This window comes from Canis lupus, chromosome 16, assembly GCF_048164855.1.
Source record: "Canis lupus baileyi chromosome 16, mCanLup2.hap1, whole genome shotgun sequence".
Taxonomy (NCBI): domain Eukaryota; kingdom Metazoa; phylum Chordata; class Mammalia; order Carnivora; family Canidae; genus Canis; species Canis lupus.
In genome coordinates, this window is record NC_132853.1 from 40,618,289 (window position 1) to 40,640,738 (window position 22,450).

General features: G+C 43.0%; 1 protein-coding gene across 9 annotated transcripts in view; it reads right to left on the reverse strand.

Annotated features, from left to right (window-relative positions):
• Window positions 1–22,450, reverse strand: part of STAT3 (signal transducer and activator of transcription 3) — a 75,072-nt gene that overhangs the window by 40,420 nt on the left and 12,202 nt on the right. For 4 of the 9 annotated variants that reach the window (XM_072780609.1, XM_072780610.1, XM_072780608.1 and 1 more), the window contains exon 1: window positions 16,934–17,042. The exons of the other annotated variants lie outside the window; for them this stretch is intronic. The gene's annotated coding sequence lies outside the window, so the exon portion shown is untranslated. Of the gene's footprint in view, window positions 1–16,933; window positions 17,043–22,450 lie in introns of those variants that run through there. 9 annotated transcript variants of the gene reach the window in all.

Genomic DNA, 22,450 nt, shown 5'->3' on the forward strand with positions numbered 1-22,450 from the left:
AATAGCAGGGAGCTCACATTTAACTATTACAGTTTTAACTATTTAACCATTGCATTCACAATTACCTAACACATGAAGACTCTGAAATTTCAAATTAGAAAAAGATAATTCAAAATAAGTATGCTTGGGGGACCCTGAGTGGCTCAGTTGGTTAAGCGGCTGACTCTTGCTTTTGGCTCAGGTCATAATTTCAGGATTATGAGATCAAGCCCCATATCGGGCTCCATGCTGGGCATGGAGCCTGTTTAAAATTTTCTCTCTCTCCTTCTACCCCTCCACCCCCCCAACTCATACACACTCACTTTCTCTTAAAAAAAAAAAAAAAAGTATGCCCGTATAGTAAACATGTCCAAATAGTACTTTTATAAGGTTTAAGAGCAGGTGTTTGCCTTTATAATAGGAAGATTATACGTAAATCTAAAAAATTTTAAATATTTTATTTATTTATTTATTTATCTATTTATTTATTTATTTATTTATTTAACAGAGAGAAAGCATAAGCAGGGGGAGCTAGAGGAAGAGGGAGAAGCATACTCCCAGCTGAGCAGGGAGCCCAATGCAGGGCTTGATCCCAGGACCCTGGGATCATCACCTGAGCCAAGCTTAACCAACTGAGCCACCCAGGTGTCCCAATAAATAAAATCTTTGAAAAAATGATGTATTCTCCATACTTCATGTGGCATAGGCACCATATTTGATTACAAATATTTCAGATGTGAGGAGCAACAATATAAACATAATTCCTTCTAAACTGAAAGTAACACAAGAAGATGTGCTTTGTCAGTCACAGAGTGTGCAGCTTATGGTTAAAGCTGCCTGAGAACAGGTCTGAGCTCTAGATAAAAACCACAACACAGACCAAACTGGTGCGTCACACAGCCCCCCCATTTTGTGACACTTCCACTCCCCTGACCAGACACGCTCCACCGAAGCAGGGTGGTGTGAGGCCTAGGACATGGGAGTGACTTTGACATGGGATGGGCCAGGGTCCAAACTCTGCCTGCCATTTACCAGCTATTTCTTTTAAGGATATTACTTAACTACGGAACTGGCTTTTCCTTCAGTTAAATGGGGAAGAGCCACTCTTTTGAAAGACTGTTTTAAGTTAAAAAAAATAATAATAACAATAATGGATATACAGCATCTCTCCTAGGCGATGCTGGGTGCACAGTATACTGAATTGTTTCTTCCTCCCACTGCTGTTCCTTTGTCAGTACTTCCTATGCTAACTTCCATTTCCTAGTGTCCAGGGAAACAGATAAATTCATCGGATTAGTCGCGTTAAATGATGAAGTCAGCTTTCCCTGCCACATAAAATGCATGCATTTTAATGAGTCTTTGTATTACCTCCTGAAGAAGGGAATTTGTAAAGCTGTGATTTAGTGTGTATGTATAAGGGGAGAAGAGAAGAACAGGAGGTGGCTGGGTGGTGCCCCCCAATCAAGTATCTCCATACACAGTGCACCTAAGGATAGCTCCAGGTCCTAAACAGACTAATGGTGAAAACACTAAGTGATAACCCAAATGAAAGAAAAAGATGGAAAGTAAGAATCTTGGTTTATGATTAGGCCTAATGACTAATGATTATCACTAATATTTGTACAGCACTTACTATGTTCCAGGCACTATTTTTAAGCACTTAACACATATATTTTTTTAAGATTTTATTTATTTATTGAGACACAGAGAGAAAGAGAGGCAGAGACACAGGCTGAGGGAGAAGCAGGCTCCATGCAGAGAACCTGACGTGGGACTCATCCCGGATCTCCAGGATCACATCCCGGGCTGCAGGCAGCGCTAAACCACTGCGCCACCAGGGCTGCCCGCACTTAACATATTTTATTTACTCATTTCATCCTCACAACAACCCTAGGAGATAGATTCATTGTTATCCCTGTTTTACAGAGGAGGAATCTAAGTACAGAATTTTAAGCGATTCATTCAAGGTCATACAGGTAGTAACGTCATGGAGCTAGAATCCTAATTCAAGCAGTCTGTTTTCAGAATTCTTGCTCTGAACCTAATGGTTACATTAGGCTAGAGAGGGAGTTTTCGTTGATTTTTGAGTAACCTATGAAGTTAATCATGACATCAAGCCAATGTGATCTTATGGGGTTTTGTTTTGTTTTGTTTAAAGAAAGCGCTCTGCCCAACGTGTGGCTTGAATTCATGACTCCAAGATCAGGAATCGCATGTTCTACACCTGAACCAGTCAGGCACCCTGATCTTATAGCATTTTAAACAGCCATATACAGTGTTTGAATTAAAGAATCTATCCATCCCGCTATAACTGGCCCACATCTAGAATGAATCTCTAATTTATCACAATTTAAATGGCCCACTAGGGCAGCCCCGGTGGCGCAGCGGTTTAGCACCGCCTGCGGCCCAGGGCGTGATACTGGAGACTCTGGATCGAGTCCCATGTCGGGCTCCCTGCACGGAGCCTGCTTCTCCCTCTGCCTGTATCTCTGCCTCTCTGTGTCTCTATGAATAAATAAATAAAATCTTAAAAAAAAAAAGAATAGTTTAAAAAAATGGCGCACTAAAAAACAGACACTCTTCAGGGAGGGATAATCAGGGTGTGAGGAGTCAGAACTTGAACATTTTGCTCACTAAGAAGACTTGGGAAATAGGAAGTGTGGTTAGGAGAAGGGAAGATAATTACAGAAGAGCAGTTCTTCAAATACACGGAGATCTGCACATGAAAGGGCAAAACACCCCAGAACCAATCCGCTTCCCCGTAACACCTACCCCCAATTCTGCCCTCTGGAATATTCCCTCTGCATGCAGAGGTTCCCCTTCCTGGCTGCGGATCAGAATTCCAAGAGCAATTTTTTTTTCTTTGGAAGTAGAGATGCCTGGGAAATCAAACCAGATTTATTATATCGGAATTGCTGAGGGAGGGAACCATGTTTCGATAATTTAAAATCTGTGTCTCTCATGAGCAAATAAATAAAATCTTTATAAAAAAAAAATCTCCTCGGATGATGCAAATTGTGTGGCCAGATTGAGAATCCTGGAGTAAGAGCAGAGACCAGAGTTCAACTCTGGATCATCAGGATCACCTAAGGGGCTTTCAGAAGCTGGATGCTGGTCCTTACTCCTGATGGTCTGAATACTAATTTCCGGGATGGAGTTCAGGCAGTTGCAATGAAGCAGGACATCACAATGACTGTGTAAAAATTATGGCATGAGATGAAGTTGGAGAAGGCTCCTGTGTAAGTCATACTAAGAAATAATGAACTCTTAACCAGGGATAATAAGGAAGTCTAAAAAATTTTCAGCAGACTGGTGACAATTTGATTGACATTTCAGAAAGATCCCTCAGGCAGCAATAATCAAGGTGAGATTTGGCGGTGGCTGGAAGTTGGGTAGCAGCCCCAGAGCTATTCTGAAGTGGACATCTTCCAGAGATATTAAAGAGGGAGTTATGATGGGGTCTGATGACTGTCTGAAGGGTAAAAGGGATGCAGACAAAGAAAGGAGCAAGAGACAACCTCCCAGGCTCCTGTTGCGTTTGATGTCCAAATGGAGGACCCTGGGCAGGATGGCCTCCAAAGACTATTTAGTCTGTAAATTACGATCAGGCTTCATTCCCTCAAGATATGAAGGTTCCTGTAAGCCAAGAATAAATGCTGCAGCGGAGGGAGTACATTGACATTTAACAACAAAGGTCTGGGGCTTGCATGTCAACTGACAAACTCACCTATTCCCCTCCCTGCCAAATCCCCAGAAAAGTAATCAAAGGGAAAAGAAAATCAGCCAGAAAGCTCAAAGCTGAAATACACATGGGCCATGACAAGAGCTTTTAAGGGTCTCCTTAAGTGTGCTTGCTTTCCCACCAGTCCCATTTCATCCTCTGAGTAGAGAGGACTTTCTAGGACACAGGCTTGATCTTGCTACTCCCGTACTTAGAGCACCTCTGATGACTTTGCTTTTTTCTCAGGCCGAAAACCAAAATATGTCATATCAAGGCAGAATAGTGCTATGCCTCAAGCGTGGATCCAGACACCACCACTTAGACACGTGTAGGGGAGTGAGTGCCAGCCAGTTAGCCTCTTTGTGCCTCAGTCTCCCTGCCTGTGGAAAAGGGCAGAAAACAGGACTTACCTCAGAGAGTCACTATAACAACTGAAAGAGTTAATGTCCACAAAGAACTTAAGACGCAGTTGCCACACAGTCTGTGTTTGTAAGTGTTAACTTATGTGACCGATGGCCTGGTGAGCCATGCCTTTCTTGTCTTGGCTGGCACTGGTCTGCTGGCTGAGCGCCCAGCACTCACTATGCTCTTCTTCCAGTTGCTCAAAAACACCAAGGCCTCCCTCCCGAGGTCCTCCTATCACCATCCCTCCCCATCCCTGAGCAACAGGACTCCATAACCTGCACTTACAACCACTCTGCTGGACGCCAGCCCTACAAGGGCAGAAAGAGCTTTGGCTGTCGCTCATTAGTGCATTCTCCCCTTCACCCTTGAAGCATCCAGCACAGCCACGTTTATAATAGAGATTCCTAAAGCATGTACTGAATAAACCTCTGGGATATTACCACTATACTGAATCAGCCAGATGGTCCCAGGCATGGACACCACATCTGGTAAGAATTATTCTGGGGAGCAGACCAACTGATCAACTCTTTCAGTTCTGCTGTTGGAAAAATTCAAGGATAATCCCTCAGGGACCTTCCAATAACAGTAAAATCACAGACAGCACTCCCCCAGCATAAAGACATACATTAATTTCTCATTTTCCAATCCCAAATCTTTAGCCCTGGCTAAGGTTTCCCAAGTCCTCAGCCAATTCCATTAACTCCCTCCTCTCTCCAGCATCAAGAAGACTTTCAAGTCCATTTATTTCCTCCTTTTGAATGACCCCAGCCTTTGTTCCTTCCCCAAAGATGTTCTTGCCTAAAGAGTTTCTCTTCTTGTTGGTACCTTATGTCTCTTTACTATCTCTGTTAGAAAGGCTTTCCCTGGGCAGCCCAGGTAGTTCAGTGGTTTAGCACCGCCTTCAGTCCAGGGTGTGATCCTGAAGGCCTGGGATTGAGTCCCATGTCTGGTTCCCTGCATGGAGCTTGCTTTTCCCTTTGCCTGTGTCTCAGCCTCTCTCTCTCTCTCTCTCATAAATAAATAAATTAAAAAATCTTAAAAAAAAAAAAGGCTTTCCTTAACCCCATCTCTGGTATAGTCACTGCTTTAACTCTGAATATCCACAGTACTTAAACATGTGTCCTGTCAAAAATTCTCCTGTTGCTTTGATTCCTTCTCCATGGGAGGAGTTCTCAGCTGGCAACCCTCATGTATCATTCTGAGTTAGAGCTTCCAACTGGATGTAAGATGATGCCAAATGAACATTCCCTTTAGTTTCCTTCACTCACATTTGTACACAGACATAAATACCACCTCCTATTGCAAAAACGTCTACTAATGGCACCGTACTGAAAAGCAGGACACAAATATGACAACTACATCCAAGGAGACAAGATTGGCTCTCCCCTGGATGATCGGTTATCTAGAATTTTTTCTGGGGAGAAGTATCCTTCCAACAAGCTACAAATGCAGAGGGACTCACCCTCAAAAGAATCTGAGGCAGGCTGCCAATTTTTTTTTTAAAGATTTTATTTATTTATTTATTTATTTATTTATTTATTTATTTATTTATTTAAGAGAGAGAGAGAGAGAGAGAGAGTGCAAAGACAGAGTGAGAAGCAGACTCTCCTGCTGAGCAGGGAGCCTGACGTGGGCTCGATCCCAGGACCCTGAAACCATGACCTGAGTGGAAAGAAGATGCTTAACTGACTGAGATACCTAGGTACCCCAGGCTGCCAACTTTTTAAAACGGAAGGAATACAGCCCTTAAGAAACAACTGTGGGGGATCCCTGGGTGGCGCAGCGGTTTGGCGCCTGCCTTTGGCCCAGGGCGCAATCCTGGAGACCCGGGATCGAATCCCACGTCGGGCTCCCGGTGCATGGAGCCTGCTTCTCCCTCTGCCTGTGTCTCTGCCTCTCTCTCTCTCTCTGTGACTATCATAAATAAATAAAAAAATTAAAAAAAAAAAAAGAAAAAAGAAACAACTGTGGATTGGGTAAGCAAACATCATGTCAAAATCTTCAGGTTTGAGGGCAACTGAAAGGAGAAAGAGGGCAAGTTGCTGGTAGAAGCCTGTAGGTATTGTATCTTTGGACAAACCCAAATACAAGTCAAAAAAGCAGCCACTGATCTGGAATGTTATGTGAATTATTAATATTCTTCAAAGACAGGAAACTGGAATAAACCAGGGAAAGGGAAGTTAAATTTCTGAATCTAAGTATCACCGACCCATAATATAGCTCACCACTTATTAGAGTGAAGGAAGAACCTTTTCCCAGGTTTATTCAGATCACTCTCCCTAAAAGGGATATTAGGGTAATCCTGGTCACTTACCCTCGAGCAATGCACAACTGGGGTTGATGACAAGTATCCATGGATCCTGTGTTGGAACTCCTTCCTTCAAAGTAGCTGTGGTTTGGGGGCAGAGCCTCAAACTCAAAGGGCATTTGTGGTGGTCATAGAGCATGACCCCAATTTCTTTAATCCTCCTCTGGTTGAGACATGGGGTCCTTGTCTCCTCCCCTTGAATCTGGCTAAGACCATGCCTACTCCAACCAACAGTAAGTCAGAAGTGTCGACATGCAACTTCCAAGGCTTCTGCCTGATTTTCCTGAAAGGCTCATTCTCAAAACTCAGCCAACAGCCTGTGAGAAGCCCAAGGCAGGAGATGCCATATGGAGGCACTTGGTCTGCAGTCACAGCTGAGATCATCCCAGCCCAGCAGCAAATATGTGAGTGAAGCAGCCTCTAGATGATGGCTGCCCCAGATGTTCAAGTCTTCCCAAAACTGTGCAGCAAAGGCAGCCACTCCTGCTGTGTCTTTCTGGATTATCTGCCCACAGCTTTGTGCCACTGAATTTGAGGGGTTTGTTTATTTATTTATTTATTATTTTCTAGAGAGAGAGCGCACATGAGCAGAGAGGAAAGAGAGAAGCAGGCTCCCCGATGAGCCAGGGAGCCCAACATGGGGGTGGGTCCCAGGACCCTGGGATCATGACTAGAGTTGAAAGGCAGACGCTTAACCCACTGAGCCACTTGGGTGCCCAGTTTGAAGGGGCTTATTGCATTGGTGGCAGAAAAACACTATTTTACTAAACAGTGATAGAATATCATTCTTTATAGAGAGTCTAACTTCCATGAGAAAAGAATTTGCAGTTTTAAAGGAAAAGGCTTTGTTAAAACTATTTTATTTTTTAAGCTTTATTTATTTAATAAATAACACACCTCTACCCTGCTGCCCCACACAGCATGGGGGCTCAAACTCACAGCCCTGAGATCAAGAGTCGCCACTGTTAAAACTGGTTTGAATAGTAAACCTCTTCTTTCCTCTACGCACTCATTTTCTAAGTTAGTCATCCAATTCTACTTCTTCAAAATGACATCTACACACTGACAATCCCCAAATTTACATCCCTTGACTTATCCTCTCTCATGAGCTCCACAATCTTCTACCTGACTGCCTATTCAGCATCTCCACTTGGATGACTAACAAAGAGATCAAATTTTATGTACCCCACACCAACCCCATCATTAAAGACCTCTCCTGGCCAACTTCCCCATTTAAGCAAATGGCAACTCCATTTCTGCACAGGCTCAGGCTAAAAATTTTTAAAATAAGCCTTGGCTCCAATCTCTCTTCTCCACCTCTTCCCTCCAACATCCAATCCATTAACAAATCCTGTTGGCTCTACCTTCAAAATGTATCTAGAATGAGAGCACCTCTCACCATCTCCACTGCTGCTACAATCTTAACCTGAGCCATTGCCACCTCTTACCTAGCCCACCTCTACCCTGCTGCCATCAATGTGCTAAGTTCCTAACTGGTCTTGGTGCCCTCACTCTTGTCCCTCCACAGTCTAATCTCCACATTACAGATCCTTTCAAAACAGAAGTCCCATCATTCCATTCTTTTGTTCGAAACCCAATCAGGAAAAAGTGCAAACTCCTACTTTAGCCTCCCAGATAACCCATTTTGCTTCTGGAGGCCTCTCTGACCTCCTTTCCCCCTGCTTTCCCCTTTGCTCATGCTGGTCCCCTTTTTTGCTTCTGGAACACACCATGCCTCCCCAGAAAGCTCTTCCCTAGACTATCGCATGGCTCACACTCTGACTTTTTTCAGACCTCCACACAAACATCCCTTCACATCACTCCATAGAAGACAGCACATCTATCCCTGCTGAATATTTAACAGTACTCAGTACCCTTCAATACACCATGTATTTCTTTTTTAACTCCTTTCACCACCATCTGCTACAGGTGTATGCTGCAGAAGAGCAAAGACCTTCTTATATTCACTGCTATTTCCCCAGTGCCTAGAGGATGCTCAAATATTTGTTGACTAAATGAATGAAAATAAAGGTTTTTTTAAAAAAAACCTATCTGTAACACGGACACCTGGTGGCTCAGTGAGTTAGTACCTGGCTCTCAGTTTCAGCTCAGGTCATGATGTAGGGTTGTGGGATCAAGCCCCACAAGGGCTCCGTGCTCAGCACGGGGTCTGCTTGAGATTCTCTACCTCTCCCTCTGTCCCTCCCCAACCCCACTGGCATTGTCCCTCAAATAAATAAATAAATCTTTTATAAAAATAAAAGGGGAGGGCAGCTCTGGTGGCTGGGCAGTTTAGCGGTGCCTTCAGTCCAGGGCGTGATCCTGGAGACCTGGGATCGAGTGCCATGTCGGGCTCCCTGCATGGAGCCTGCTTCTCCCTCTGCCTCTGTCTCTGCCTCTGTGTGTGTGTGTGTGTGTCTCATGAATAAATAAATTAAAATCTTAAAAAAATAAATAAATAAAATAAAAGGGGAGCCTGGGTGGCATAGTCGGTTAAGCGTCTGTCTTTGGCTCAGGACATGATCCCAGGATCCTAGGAGGAAGCCCTGGTAGAGGGCTCCCTGCTCAGCTGCTCAGTAGGGAGTCTACTACTCCTTCTTCCTTTGCCTGTTACCCCATACTCTCCTGCTCATGCTCTCTCTCTCAAATAAATAAAATCTTTTTAAAAAATGCTCATGGAGCAATTATTAAAAATAATAATAATAAAAATTTTAAAATAGTAAAAAATCTGTAACATTCTTTTTAGCAAAGAAGCCTGAAATATCTTAAAAAGCTAATTAACTCCACAGAAGGGCATACTGGTCTTCCTTCAGCATCTGCTAATAGTTGCAATAATTCATGCAGATTTACTCTAAGTGATGAGCAAATAAATAAAATTTCCCAATAGAAGAATTTCTATTTAAATGTATGGGCAGCCCCGGTGGTTCAGCAGTTTAGCGCCACCTTTGGCCCAGAGTGATCCTGGAGACAGGGATCAGGTGGCATGTCAGGCTCCCTGCATGGAGCCTGCTTCTCCCTCTGCCTGTGTCTGTGCCTCTCTCTCTCTCTGTCTCTTATGAATGGATAAATAGAATCTTTAAAAATAAATGAATAAATAAAAAATGTAAGCCTTGGGGCACCTGGGTGGCTCAGTCAGTTAAGCATCTGCCTTTGGCTCAGCTCATGATCCTGGAGTCCCTGGATTGAACAGTATAGGGCTTTCTGTTCAGCAAGGAGTCTGCTTCTCCCTCTCTCTGCCCCTCCCCCCAATCTACGGTCTCTGTCTCTTGCAAATAATTAAATAAAATCTTTAAAAATATATAAGCTTCAAAAGAAAAAAATATGTTTTTTTTTTCTAAAAAGATTTTATTTATTTATTCATGAGAGACAGAGAGAGAGAGAGGCAGAGACACAAGCAGAGGGAGAAGCAGGCTCCATGCTGGAAGCCTGATGCTGGACTCTATCCCATACCTCCTGGATCATGACCTGAGCCGAAGCAGACACTCAACTACTGAACCACTCAGGCAACCCAAGAAAAAAAATTTTTAATATAAAGCTAGGGGCTCCTAGTAGGCTCATTTGGAGCATGTGACTCAATCTCAGGATTGTGAGTTCGAGGGATCCCTGGGTGGCTTAGCGGTTTAGTGCCTGCCTTTGGCCCAGGGTGTGATCCTGGAGTCCCAGGATCGACTCCCACATTGGGCTCCCTGCATGGAGCCTGCTTCTCCCTCTGCCTGTGTCTCTGCCTCTCTCTGTCTCTGTGTCTCTCATGAATAAATAAATCTTTGGGGGAAAAAAAAGGATTGTGAATTCGAGACCCACGTAGGTCTTAGAGATTACTTAAGGAAATAGGGACACCTGGCTGGCTCAGCAGTTGAGTGTCTGCCTTTGAATCAGGGTGTGATCTCAGTCCAGGGATCCAGTCCCAGATTGGGCTCCCTGCATGGAGCCTGCTTCTCCCTCTGCCTATGTCTCTACTTCTCTCTGTGTGTCTCTCATGAATAAATAAAATCTTTTTTTAAAAAAAGAGAGAGAGGGCAGCCCGGGTGGCTCAGCAGTTTAGCGCCGCCCTCAGTCCAGGGTGTGATCCTGGAGATCTGGGATCGAGTCCCACATCAGGCTCCCTGCATGGAGCCTGCTTCTCCCTCTGCCTGTGTCTCTGCCTCTCTCTCTCTCTCTGTCTCTCATGAGTAAATAAATAAACCCTTTAAAAGAGAGAGAGAGAGAAAGAGAGAGAGAGAGAAATGACTTAAGGAAATAAATTTTAAAACAAAACCTTAAAAAATTAGATATAAAGCTAAACTGATATAGTCATTTCTCCTTAATTTGCAATAGTGAGACTTTATTACCCAGTCATCATCTAAAAAAACATATTTCATGACGTTGGTAGTATTTGGGAATCTAAGAAATTATACCCTAACTTAATACTGACAGAAGACACTGAAATGAGGCATTTCAAAAAACAAAACCACTTGGATGAGTAAGTTTATTTTGAGATACTCCCAAAGTAAAAAGTCTAAGATCCAACCTAGAGTCAATAATAAGCTTCTTCTTTTTTTTTTTTTTTAAGGTTTTATTATTTATTTATTCATGAGAGACACACAGAGAGAGGCAGAGACACAGGCAGAGGGAGAAGCAGGCTCCATGCAGGGAGCCTGACGTGGGACTTGATCCTGGGTCTCAGGATCACACCCTGGGCTGCAGGCGGCACTAAACCGCTGTGCCACCAAGGCTGCCAATAATAAACTTAACACAGTAAATCAATTGCTTGCTTTTCAATGCTTTACTCTCAAGACTTGGGCTCTCACTCAATAACAAAAAACATGTTTGTGATCGTTGTTGCTTAAGATTTCTTAAAATATATAAAATGCCTGACACGGGGCTCCATCCCAGGACCCTGGGATCAGGGCCTAAGCTGAAGGCAGACTCTCCACTGACTGAGCCACCAAGGCACCCTTCCAACCTCCTCACTTCACAGATGTGGAAAAAGACCACTGACTTGAGCATCAGGAATAATATCCAACCAGGCAGCCTCTTGACTTAGTTTATGGCTCTTTCCACCACACTATGACTTAAGAGGCAAGGCGTACATAGAGCCATAAACTTTGTAACTGGAAAAATGTGGTTAGAGGGGGAAAAGACATGTAACTGCAGAGAGAAAATAATATTTCCAGGCAGAAAAACAGGGTCATAGTTGTTATTCTCTCAAAGAAGTATTTTGTTGTTGGGACTAAAAAAAGAGGAGGTCACATAATTACGACCTAGCTAGATAAAAATGCACAAGAACCAAATACATCATTTCTCAAGTTTTCTTTCCTCATTTCTCAGTGTTACTGGAATATAATTGACATATAATACTGTATTATTTTTAGGTATACAACATAATGGTTTGATATATGTATATATCATTAAATGATCACAAGCTGAGCTAATGTCTATTACCTCACAGACTCACAAATGTGTTGTGTGTGTTGAGAACTTTTGAGATCTTCTCTTTTAGCAACTTTCAAATATACAACATAATATTATTACCTAGGGTCACCCTGGTATCTATAACATCCTCATCTCACAGCTTTTCTGGTTCACCTGTGATATTTAGAAGGTTACATGTAGGGGTGACATTGGTTCACTAACCACCTAAGTGCCTCTTTACCAGGTGTTTTACCAAGCTGTGAGGGACCCTGAACCAGAGAACTTACAGTCCCTGCCAGAGTAGGAGGAATTCACAACTTCAGAGGGGCACCCCCACCCAGAACACAACTCCAAAATAACTAGGCAAATGGTGCTCCTGGGAGTTGTGCAGTCAGGTCCCTGTCCAAGAAGATACAGTTTTGAAAGAAAAGCAGACATGTCATGAGATAACTATATGTAAATAGATGGTGTGACATGAGAAGGCAGATCCTTTACAAGGTATAGCAGCTCTCCAAGACTGGTAGTAATGCTACAGAGGAAGGAGTAGCCAGCCCCAACACAGGGAATAGCATATGCAAACAAAGAAGAGCTCAAGACAACACGACATAGATCTCCTGGTTAACCATGACACAAAAAACTTACTAAAGTGATAGTAAAGCAGATGACAAAGAATGGGAAACGAGATGACAATGGACAAAAGATGTCAATAGAATTCTGGAATCTAGCAAGTGGAGACATGGTAACTGACCTAGCGCAGCTGAGAAAACTGAATAGGAAGTGCCTGCAGAAGGAATTTCCAGCCAGAACAATGCTGGATGACCGCCCCACCCACCCCACCCCTCACCCCCCCAAAAAAGCTCAAAGTTGGAGGGAATACGAATGGTTGAGGTCAGGGATGAAAGGTTTGGCTGAAAATAAGAGAACTTGTTGAAAAATCTGTATGATTGAGATTTCCCAGATAACTATCTCTTTCTGAACCTAGTAGGAGACAAAGTACCTATTGTCTAGAGAAAGCCAAGTACAGACTTGGGGACACCAAACACAGCTGAGAGCAAGAGTCAGTGAACTAAAACAACAAAGATTAGATAAGAAGCTACATACAGGGATGCCTGGGCAGCTGCCTTTGGCTTGGGGGGTGGGGTGGGGCATGATCCTGAGGTCTCTGTGTGTCTCTTATGAATGAATAAATAAAATCTTAAAAAAAAAAAAAAAAAGAAGAAGAAGAAGAAAAAGAAGCTACATACATCAGATGCTAGAATCCCAGGAGCCAGGGCTTTCCCCAGACACCCCACAGTGAAGCCCAACAAGCACAAAAGACCAACTTGAACTGAGAAATAAGAACTACTACACTTTTCTTTTTTTAAAGCAAGCTCTAAGCTCAATGTGGGGCTTGAATTCACAACCCCCATATCAAGACTCACATGCTCTACTAACTAAGCCAGCCAGGTGCTCCTAAGGATTACTACACTTTGGAAGAAAACCTCCAACATAGAGGGGAAAAAAGGGGGAGAGGGAAGGGAAGAGTAAGGGAGAGAGAAGGGGAAAGAGAAGGGGAAAGAGAAGGGGAGAGAGAGAGGGAGAGAGAAGGAGAGAGAAAAGGGAGAGAGGTGGAGACAGGGAGAGAGAAGGGGAGAGAAAGGGAGAGAGGGGGAGACAGGGAGAGAAGGGGAGAGAGAAGGGAAGAGAGACTAGACTAGAGAGACTAAAGACTAGAAAAGGAACCCTGGAATCAGAGAATACTAGGAGCATATAAAAATTTCAAAAAACTAAAAAAAAAAAAAAAAAAAAATTCACAATACTAGGGGCGTCTGATTGGCTCAGTCAGTTAAGAAATCGACTTTTTTTTTTTTAAGATTGTATTTATTTATTCATGAAAGACACATACAGAGAGGCAGAGACATAGGCAGAGGGAGAAGCAGGCTCCCTACAGGGAGCCTGATGCAGAACTCGGTCCTAGGACCCATCCCAGGATTACAACCTGAGCCAAAGGCAGACACCACCCAAGAGTCCCAAGAGACTGACTTTTGATCTCAGCTCAGGTCTTGATCTCAGGGTCATGAGTTTAAGCCCAGGATTGGGCTCCAAGCTGGGCATGGAGCCTACTTAAAAAAACAAAACAAAAGAAAAGAAAAATATCATAAAACTATAAATAGTATCCTCGGAGAAACAAGTTACGTGCATTAGACAGGATTAGGACAAAAACGAAGATGAAGATGAAGATGACAAGTAAAAAAGCGCTCTTGAAATTGAAAATGGCAGCCAGAATTTAAAGTTAAGTAGAGGGCAGCCCTTGTGGCGCAGCGGTTTAGAGCTGCCTACAGCCTGGGGTGTGATCCTGGAGACCAGGGATCAAGTCCCATGTCAGGCTCCCTGCATGGAGCCTGCTTCTCCCTCTGCCTCTCTCTCTCTCTCTCTCTCTCTCTCTCTCTCTGTGTCTCTATGAATAAATAGATAAAATATTTTAAAAAAAGAGTCAAGGAGGGGATCCCTGGGTGGCGCAGCGGTTTGGCGCCTGCCTTTGGCCCAGGGCGCGATCCTGGAGACCCAGGATCGAATCCCACGTCGGGCTCCCGGTGCATGGAGCCTGCTTCTCCCTCTGCCTGTGTCTCTGCCTCTCTCTCTCTCTCTCTGTGTGACTATCATAAATAATAAATAAAAATTAAAAAAAAAAAGAGTCAAGGAAGCCTTTTAGGATATACTCCAGAACAAAAAGGATGGAAAATAGAAGCAGAGAGGAAAGCAGACTCTGATGTCCAGAAGATCCAATTTCTGACCAAGAAGATTTCCAGAAAAAGAGAAAGGAAAAAGAGTAGGTGGGAATTATTAAAGAATAAGAACTTCCTTTTCCAGACTGAAAGGGGTCCATCTACCCAATCCAATAAATGAAAACTGACTCATCCTAAGGCACATCCTGTGAAATTTTAACAGTTATACAAGCTTCCAGAGAAAAGAATTAGGTCTCTTGGAGAGGATCAGAAATCAGAAAGGCATTGGATTTTTTTTTAAAGATTTTATTTACTTATTTATCGGGGGTGAGGTGGAAGGCAGGGGAAGAAGAAGAGAATCCCTAGCAGACTCCACACTGAGCATGGAGCTCGATGCGGGGCTCCATCTCATGACCCTGAGATCATGCATGACCTGAGCCAAAATCAAGAGTTGGACACTTAACCCACTGAGCCACCTAGGTGTCCCAGCATTGGACTTTCAATACAAATACTGAAGGATTTAAAGCCAATAATTGAGCCAAAATGCCTTCAAAATGATGAAAAATGATTCGATGCCCAAATGATCATTCAAGTGTGAAGAAAGAATAAAGATAATTCGGATACTCAGCTATTCAAAAAAATTGAGTTTCCATGCACCTTTTCTTGATAACATGTTACTGATATATGTGCTTCAACATATGTAGTAAAGCCAGAAAGAGGAAGACATGAGATCGGGGGAAAGAGGAAATTCAACACAGGAGACCTTGACTGCAGCAGGACAGGGAGTGGGGGTAGGGATGACTGTCGAGAAGATAAACATTAGATTGCCAATGTGTTTTAAGCATTGGAAGGAAACTGCCAGGCATTTGAGAAACCTGCTGGATACTTGGGGGAAGTTGGCAATAGGTATAAGAAAACTAAACAAGTTTTTAAAAATAAAAGTATTAACTCCAGGAAAAAAACAAGTATTTGTATATAAAAGGAAACATAACCATAGTACCCTTCTTGGCTTACCAGTGAACAATCTTTTGTTGAAATAAAATACATGATTGGTATTTAGCTAAAGTGGCTTAAAACTTATGACTACTCTATTGTGAAGGATGGGAAGGAACTGGTGGTGAAAGAAATACATCCTCACCAATGATAACATGAAGTTATATGGTCTCTACAATCCTAAGAGGTCAAAAATAGCAGTGTGCACATATTACTGAGAAGCATGGAAGTCAAGACCAGAGAAAAAACTCAGTGGCCAAAAAGTAGCAGTCTGGGAAGCAATGCTTCGAAGTAAGGAGGGGTGAGACAGAGGACTGTTGTTTTCAATATAAGTTTTTCAGTATTCTTAAATTTCTAAATTGTTTATATGCATTATTTGGATAAAAATTATAATTGTGTTTTCTTTTTTTTTTTTTTTTTTAATTTTATTTATTTATGATAGTCACACAGAGAGAGAGAGAGAGGCAGAGGCACAGGCAGAGGGAGAAGCAGGCTCCATGCACCGGGAGCCCGACGTGGGATTCGATCCCGGGTCTCCAGGATCGCGCCCTGGGCCAAAGGCAGGCGCCAAACCGCTGCACTACCCAGGGATCCCTATAATTGTGTTTTCTTTTTTTTTTTTTTTTTTTTTTTTAATTTTTATTTATTCATGATAGGCACACAGTGAGAGAGAGAGAGGCAGAGACACAGGCAGAGGGAGAAGCAGGCTCCATGCACCGGGAGCCTGACGTGGGATTCGATCCCGGATCTCCAGGATCGCGCCCTGGGCCAAAGGCAGGCGCTAAACCGCTGCGCCACCCAGGGATCCCTAATTGTGTTTTCTAAGTGAAATGGCTAATACCAATAGAAAATTTAGGTCACATCATTTTATCTTGTCTCAGAAGGAACCTCCTTACTTGACTCACTCATCCATCTGTTCATCCAGAAAAGAAAAACATATGAGGTGCCTGGGTCGCTCAGTCGGTGAAACTTCTGCCTTGGGCTCAGGTCACGATCCTGGGGTCCCACAACAGGCTCCCTACTTGGTAGCTAGTCTGCCCCTCCCTCTGCCCCTCCCCCTGCTCATGCTCTCTCTCTCTCTCAAATAAATAAATAAAATCTTAAAAAAAAAAAAAAAAGGCAAAGTGGGCTCCCTGGGTGGCTCAGCGGTTTGGTGCCTGCCTTTGACCCAGGGCATGATCCTGGAGTCCTGGGATCGGGTCCCATATCGGGCTCCCTGCATGGAGCCTGCGTCTCCCTCTGCCTATGTTTCTGCACCCCCCCTCCCCCGTGTCTCTCATGAATAAATAAATAAAATCTTTAAAAAAAAAAAAGGGCAAAGAAAAAAACTCCATCAGGAACCAAGGGCAAGCTATGGAGTGGTGAACAGGACAGGTCTCTGGCTCCTTGAGACAGGGAGGAAAACAGACAAGTAAATAAGGAAGTAATTACCGCTTATGATAAGAACAGTAAAGATGACAGGATAGTATGTGACTGAGATCAGGATGGCAAACTTTAGATAGTTAGGGAAGTCATCTTGGAGGAAGTAACTATTTGTCCTGGCTTCTAAAAGAAAACAGAGGGGAAAAAAATAAGGCAAAATCAGAGAGGGAGACAAATCATAAGAGACTCTTAATCACAGGAAACAAACTGGGGGTCGCTGGAGGGGAGGGGCGTGGGGATATGGGGTAACTGGGTGATGAGCATTAAGGAGGGCATGTGATATAATGAGCACTGGGTATTATATGACTAATGAGTCACTGACCTCTACCTCTGAAACCAATAATACATGATATGTTAATTAACTGAATTTAAATATAATTTTTAAAAAATAAAGGAAAACAGACCTTTTGATGTTAAAATCTCAGCTTGTAGTTTCCAGGACCAAAAAGATAGTGCAAATTCAAATTCAAATGTTAAAATGGGCAGGCCTATACCTAGGAATTCTTTAGGAGAATTGGCGGCTCCAACTCCTCACCAAGACCAAAGGCCTGGACTCCTGCCTAGAGTGTCCTTTAAACTTAAGACCTTTAGTAAAGGGGCAGTTGGGTAGCTCAGCCAGTTGAGCATCCAAGTCTTTTTTTTTTTTTTTTTAATTTTTATTTATTTATGATAGTCACACAGAGAGAGAGAGAGAGGCAGAGACACAGGCAGAGGGAGAAGCAGGCTCCATGCACCGGGAGCCTGACGTGGGATTCGATCCCGGGTCTCCAGGATCGCGCCCTGGGCCAAAGGCAGGCGCTAAACCACTGCGCCACCCAGGGATCCCGAGCATCCAAGTCTTGATCAAATCATGATCTTGGGGTGGTGAGGTCGAGCTCTGCGTTGATCTATACTCTGTGGAACCTGCTTGAGATTCCCTCTCCCTTTCCTTCTCCTTTCCTGGCTTACGTGCCCTCTCTCTAATAAATAAATTATTTTTTAAAAATCCTTGGCAAAAAGATAGGTAAATGCCACACTCTCAGCATTCTAAGTGGGTGTCTTCTCTTTCTTTTGGGTGAGGTGCCATTTGATTTTGGCTCTGAAGATTTCCCCAACTTTCTTAAAAGCTCAGTTTATACAACATTTCTTGGTGTTTTCCAGAAGAGGGTTTTCAGTGTATCTAGTCTACCACAGAGCTAGAACAGAAGTGAGAATGAGACAGGAACAGGAATTTAAGAACACTTTAGAGGTAGCACTAAAAGTATGTGAAGATGATTTGAAGAAAAGCAGAGGTGAATGAGGGCTATTCCAGATGTTTGGTTAGACGATGATGCCATTTACTTAGATGGGGAAAACTGGGTGGGGGGAATGGCACAAGCCTGTGGTGAGAAAGTTTAAGAGTTACATTTTAGATAAGACAAACAGGAAACAACTACAAAGTTGCCCAAGAATAAATGTCAAGTAAGCAGCAGGACACAGGAATTGGGAGCCTGGAGAAGCCTGGGCTGGAGGCACACCCTTGATAATCACCAGAATGGAAATGATGTTTAAAGCCAGGTAATGAGGATAGAATCTAGAAAAAGGAAGGAAAAGAAAGCCCTAGAAGCCTAAGGGCCTTCAAACATTAGTGTTCAGGTAGAGGATGAATCAGGAAAGGAAACTAGGAAAGACCAGTCAGGCTGAATATGTTGCCACAGAAGCCAAGAGGGTTTTTTAAGAAAAAAAGGCGTTCAACTGAATCCAATACCACTTAAATTGGGTTAATGTTTCTGAACCCCAAGACAAATCCACCAAGGAGATCACAAAAGCACTCAAACCGCTCTTGTTACTTTTCTCCTTAGAAGAAAAGACCCCCTGGAATAGTATCTTTTTACTTTCATCCCTTAATCTGATATATACCAAAAAAAAAAAAAAAAAAGGCAATTAAAAAGGGCCCTAGAAAAAATGACCTCCAAAAATAGTGATTCTTCTCCTGAAAAAGATTTAGAAACCTCCAGTATTTCTCCACTATCCCAATCTACCTAGGGTCAGAAATGTTAGGATTTTATTTATTTATTCATGAGAGACACAGAGACACAGGCAGAGGGAGAAGCAGGCCCCATGCAGGGAGCCTGATGTGGGACTTGATCCTGGGACTCCTGGATCACACCCTGGGCCAAAGGCAGGTGCTAAACCACTGAGCCACCCAGGGATCCCCAGAAATTTTCAGGTCTTAGAGAAGAATCAACACTCTATCTAGCACATTATATGTAAGGGTAGAGAGATCACTCTAAAAATAAAGATCAGTATTTAAATCCATACTCTGGGGCCGCCCCAGTGGCCCAGTGGTTTAGCACCGCCTTCAGCCCGGGGTGTGATCCTGGAGACCAGGAGTCCTGCGTTGGGCTCCCTGCATGGAGCCTTTTCTCTCTCTCTCTCATAAATAAATAAATAAAATCTTTAAAAAAAAAATCCATACTCTGGACTATAGTCCTCAGGCCAGCCCCATCTAGACCCAGGAGAATCTGAAAATTAAATTTAGGGGGAGGGACACCTGGGTGGCTCAGTCAGTCAAGCTGTTAAGCTTCTGCCTTTGGCTCAGGTCATGATCCTAGAGTTGCATCAGGCTCTTTGCTATTTTATGGTGGATATATGTCCTCATACATTTGTCAAAATCCATAGAATATACAACAAGGTGAACTATAGTATTAACTGGGGGCTTTAGTTAATAATAATGTATTAATATTGGCTCATGGCACACCTGGCTGGCTCAGTCAGTGGAACATGTGACTCTTGATCTCAGGGTCATGAGTTTGAGCCCCACATCTGGTGTAGAGATTTAAAATATATATACTGGCTTATCAATAGTAACAAATGTATTATTCCAAAGCAAGATGTTAATAATCGGAGAAACTGTGAGGAGAGACAGGAGAGGGTATATGGGAACTCTATACTTTCTGCTCAATTTTCCTATGAACCTAAAATGGCTCTAAAAATATATATATAGTCTATAGGGGTGCCTGAGTGGTTCAGTCAGTTAATATGCATCTCTTGATTTCAGCTTAGGTCATGATCTCAGGGTCATGAGATTGAGCCCTGAGTTGGCCTCTGCACTGGGCATGGCGTCTGCTTAAGATTCTCTCTCTCCCTCCTTCTGCTCCTCCCCTCCACCCCTGTGTACATGCTCTCTCTCTTTAAAAAAAAAAAAATGTATATATAATGTATATAATCCATTAATTTTTAAGATATATGAGTTGAACTTTATGAAAAGGATTTTTAAAGATAAATCTGACCTACAAAGCTTAAATTTTATTTAGGCTATCTCCCCATTTAAAAAAAACCTTTTCGGGTTCCCTGGGTGGCGCAGCGGTTTGGCGCCTGCCTTTGGCCCAGGGCGCGATCCTGGAGACTCGGGATCGAATCCCACGTCGGGCTCCCGGTGCATGGAGCCTGCTTCTCCCTCTGCCTGTGTCTCTGCCTCTCTCTCTCTGTCTCTGTGACTATCATAAATAAATAAAAATTAAAAAAAAAAAAAAACTTTTCTAGGGCAGCACGGGTGGCTAAGTGGTTTGGGGCTGCCTTCCACCCAGGGCCTGATCCTGGGGACCCGGGATCAAGTCCCGCGTCGACCTCCCTGCATGGAGCCTGCTTCACCCTCTGCCCGTGTCTCTGCCTCTCTCTGTGTGCGTCTCTCATGAATAAATACATAAAATCTTAAAAAAAAAAAAAAAGCTTTTCTATTAAGTCTTCTCAAAATGAATACTTGGAAAAATAAGTCACCTCATGTACATCATAGTTTTGTAATATAAGCACTCAGAAAAGAGCTGATCTTATCCATTAGCGTCCAAATAAGAATTTATTGGGCAGCCCCAGTGGCCCAGTGGTTTAGCGCTGCCTTGAGCCGGGGTGTAATCCTGGAGACTCGGGATAGAGTCCCACATCAGGCTCCCTGCATGGAGCCTGCTTCTCCCTATACCTGTGTCTCTGCCTCTCTCTCTCTCTGTCATGAATAAATAAATAAAATCTTTAAAAAAATAAAAGAACTTGGGGATCCCTGGGTGGCTCAGTGGTTTAGCGCCTGCCTTTGGCCCAGGGTGCAATCCTGGAGTCCCGGGATCGAGTCCCAGTCAGGCTCTCAGCACGGAGCCTGCTTCTCCCTCTGCCTGTGTCTCTGCTTCTCTCTCTCTCTCTCTCTCTCTCTGTCTAAATAAATAAATAAATAAATAAATAAATCTTTAAAAAAATAAAAGAACTTATGAAAAGGCACAACTACTCATGAAATTATAATCCAACAATGTGAGGTAGTGGACATGATTTAGAAAAAGAATAAATTCTTAGACTCACATCATGCTTCGGCCTGAAGCATGAACTCACATTGGGTTTTCCAGTTAATCACTCAGCCAAAGAGAACCCTGAGGGGGCTGAGATACTGTATGTAACAATTCTATCAATAGGTTGTTGTTCCCATTTTACAGATAAGGACAGAAATGTTACGTGATCACAATGATAATGGTATGGCCAGAACACAAACTTGGAGTCTTCAAATTCCCAGGCTAGTAGAATCAATTTACCTTTCCAGGGACACCTGGGTGGCTCAGCAGTTAAGTGTCTGCCTTCGGCTCATGGCGTGATCCTGGGGTCCCAGGATCAAGTCCCACATTGGGTTCCCTACATGGAGCCTGCTTCTCCCTCTGCCTAGGTCCCTGCCTCTCTCTCTCTGTATCTCTCATGAATAAATAAAATCTTTTTTAAAAATTATCTTTTTAAGTCTTACCTATACTGTGTGATTTCTGACAAGTAAATTCCTCTTTGAATTGGTTATATAAGCAATTATAAGAAGAAAGGAAGGATGCTTGGGTGGCTCAGTGGTTTAGCATCTGCCTTCAGCTCAGGGCGTGATCCCAGAGTCCCAGGATCGAGTCCCACATTGGATTCCCTGTGGGGAGCCTGTTTCTCCCTCTGCCTCTCTTTCTGTATCTCTCATGAATAAATAAATAAAATATTTTTTTTAAAGAAAGGAAGATAAGAATTTTACTTATGTTACATGTAATAAATGAAAGCTAACTTTATTATAAAGACAAGTTTGAAAGGGTGGCTCAGTAAGTTAAGTGTTCAACTCTTGATTTTGCCTCGGGTCATGATCTCAGGGGCGTGAGACTGAGCCCTATCCCATGTGGGGCTCTGGAGTCTGCTTGTCTCTCTCCCTCCCCCTCTGCCCTTCCCCTTGCTTATGCTCACTCTCTAAAATAATTAAATAAGTTAAAATCTTCAATAAGTAATATTTTAAAAAGACATGTCATGTCTGAAATAGATATCTCTGAAATTAATCAAAGCAGTCAAAAACTGTCTTAATATGTTCGTTTATTATCTGTCAATAAAACAAGGCTGAATATTAATCTGGTAAAATCATGATTCTTTTGATAGTCATAATCCACATCTGATTAATATTAAGGTCCATAAATGCTAAGAAGAATAAACAGAATAAAAAGAAATATCTAGGGGCCCTGAGATTAAGAGCATATTGCTCTTGTATGCCAGGCACCTGAGCATAAAACTCTTGATCTTGGG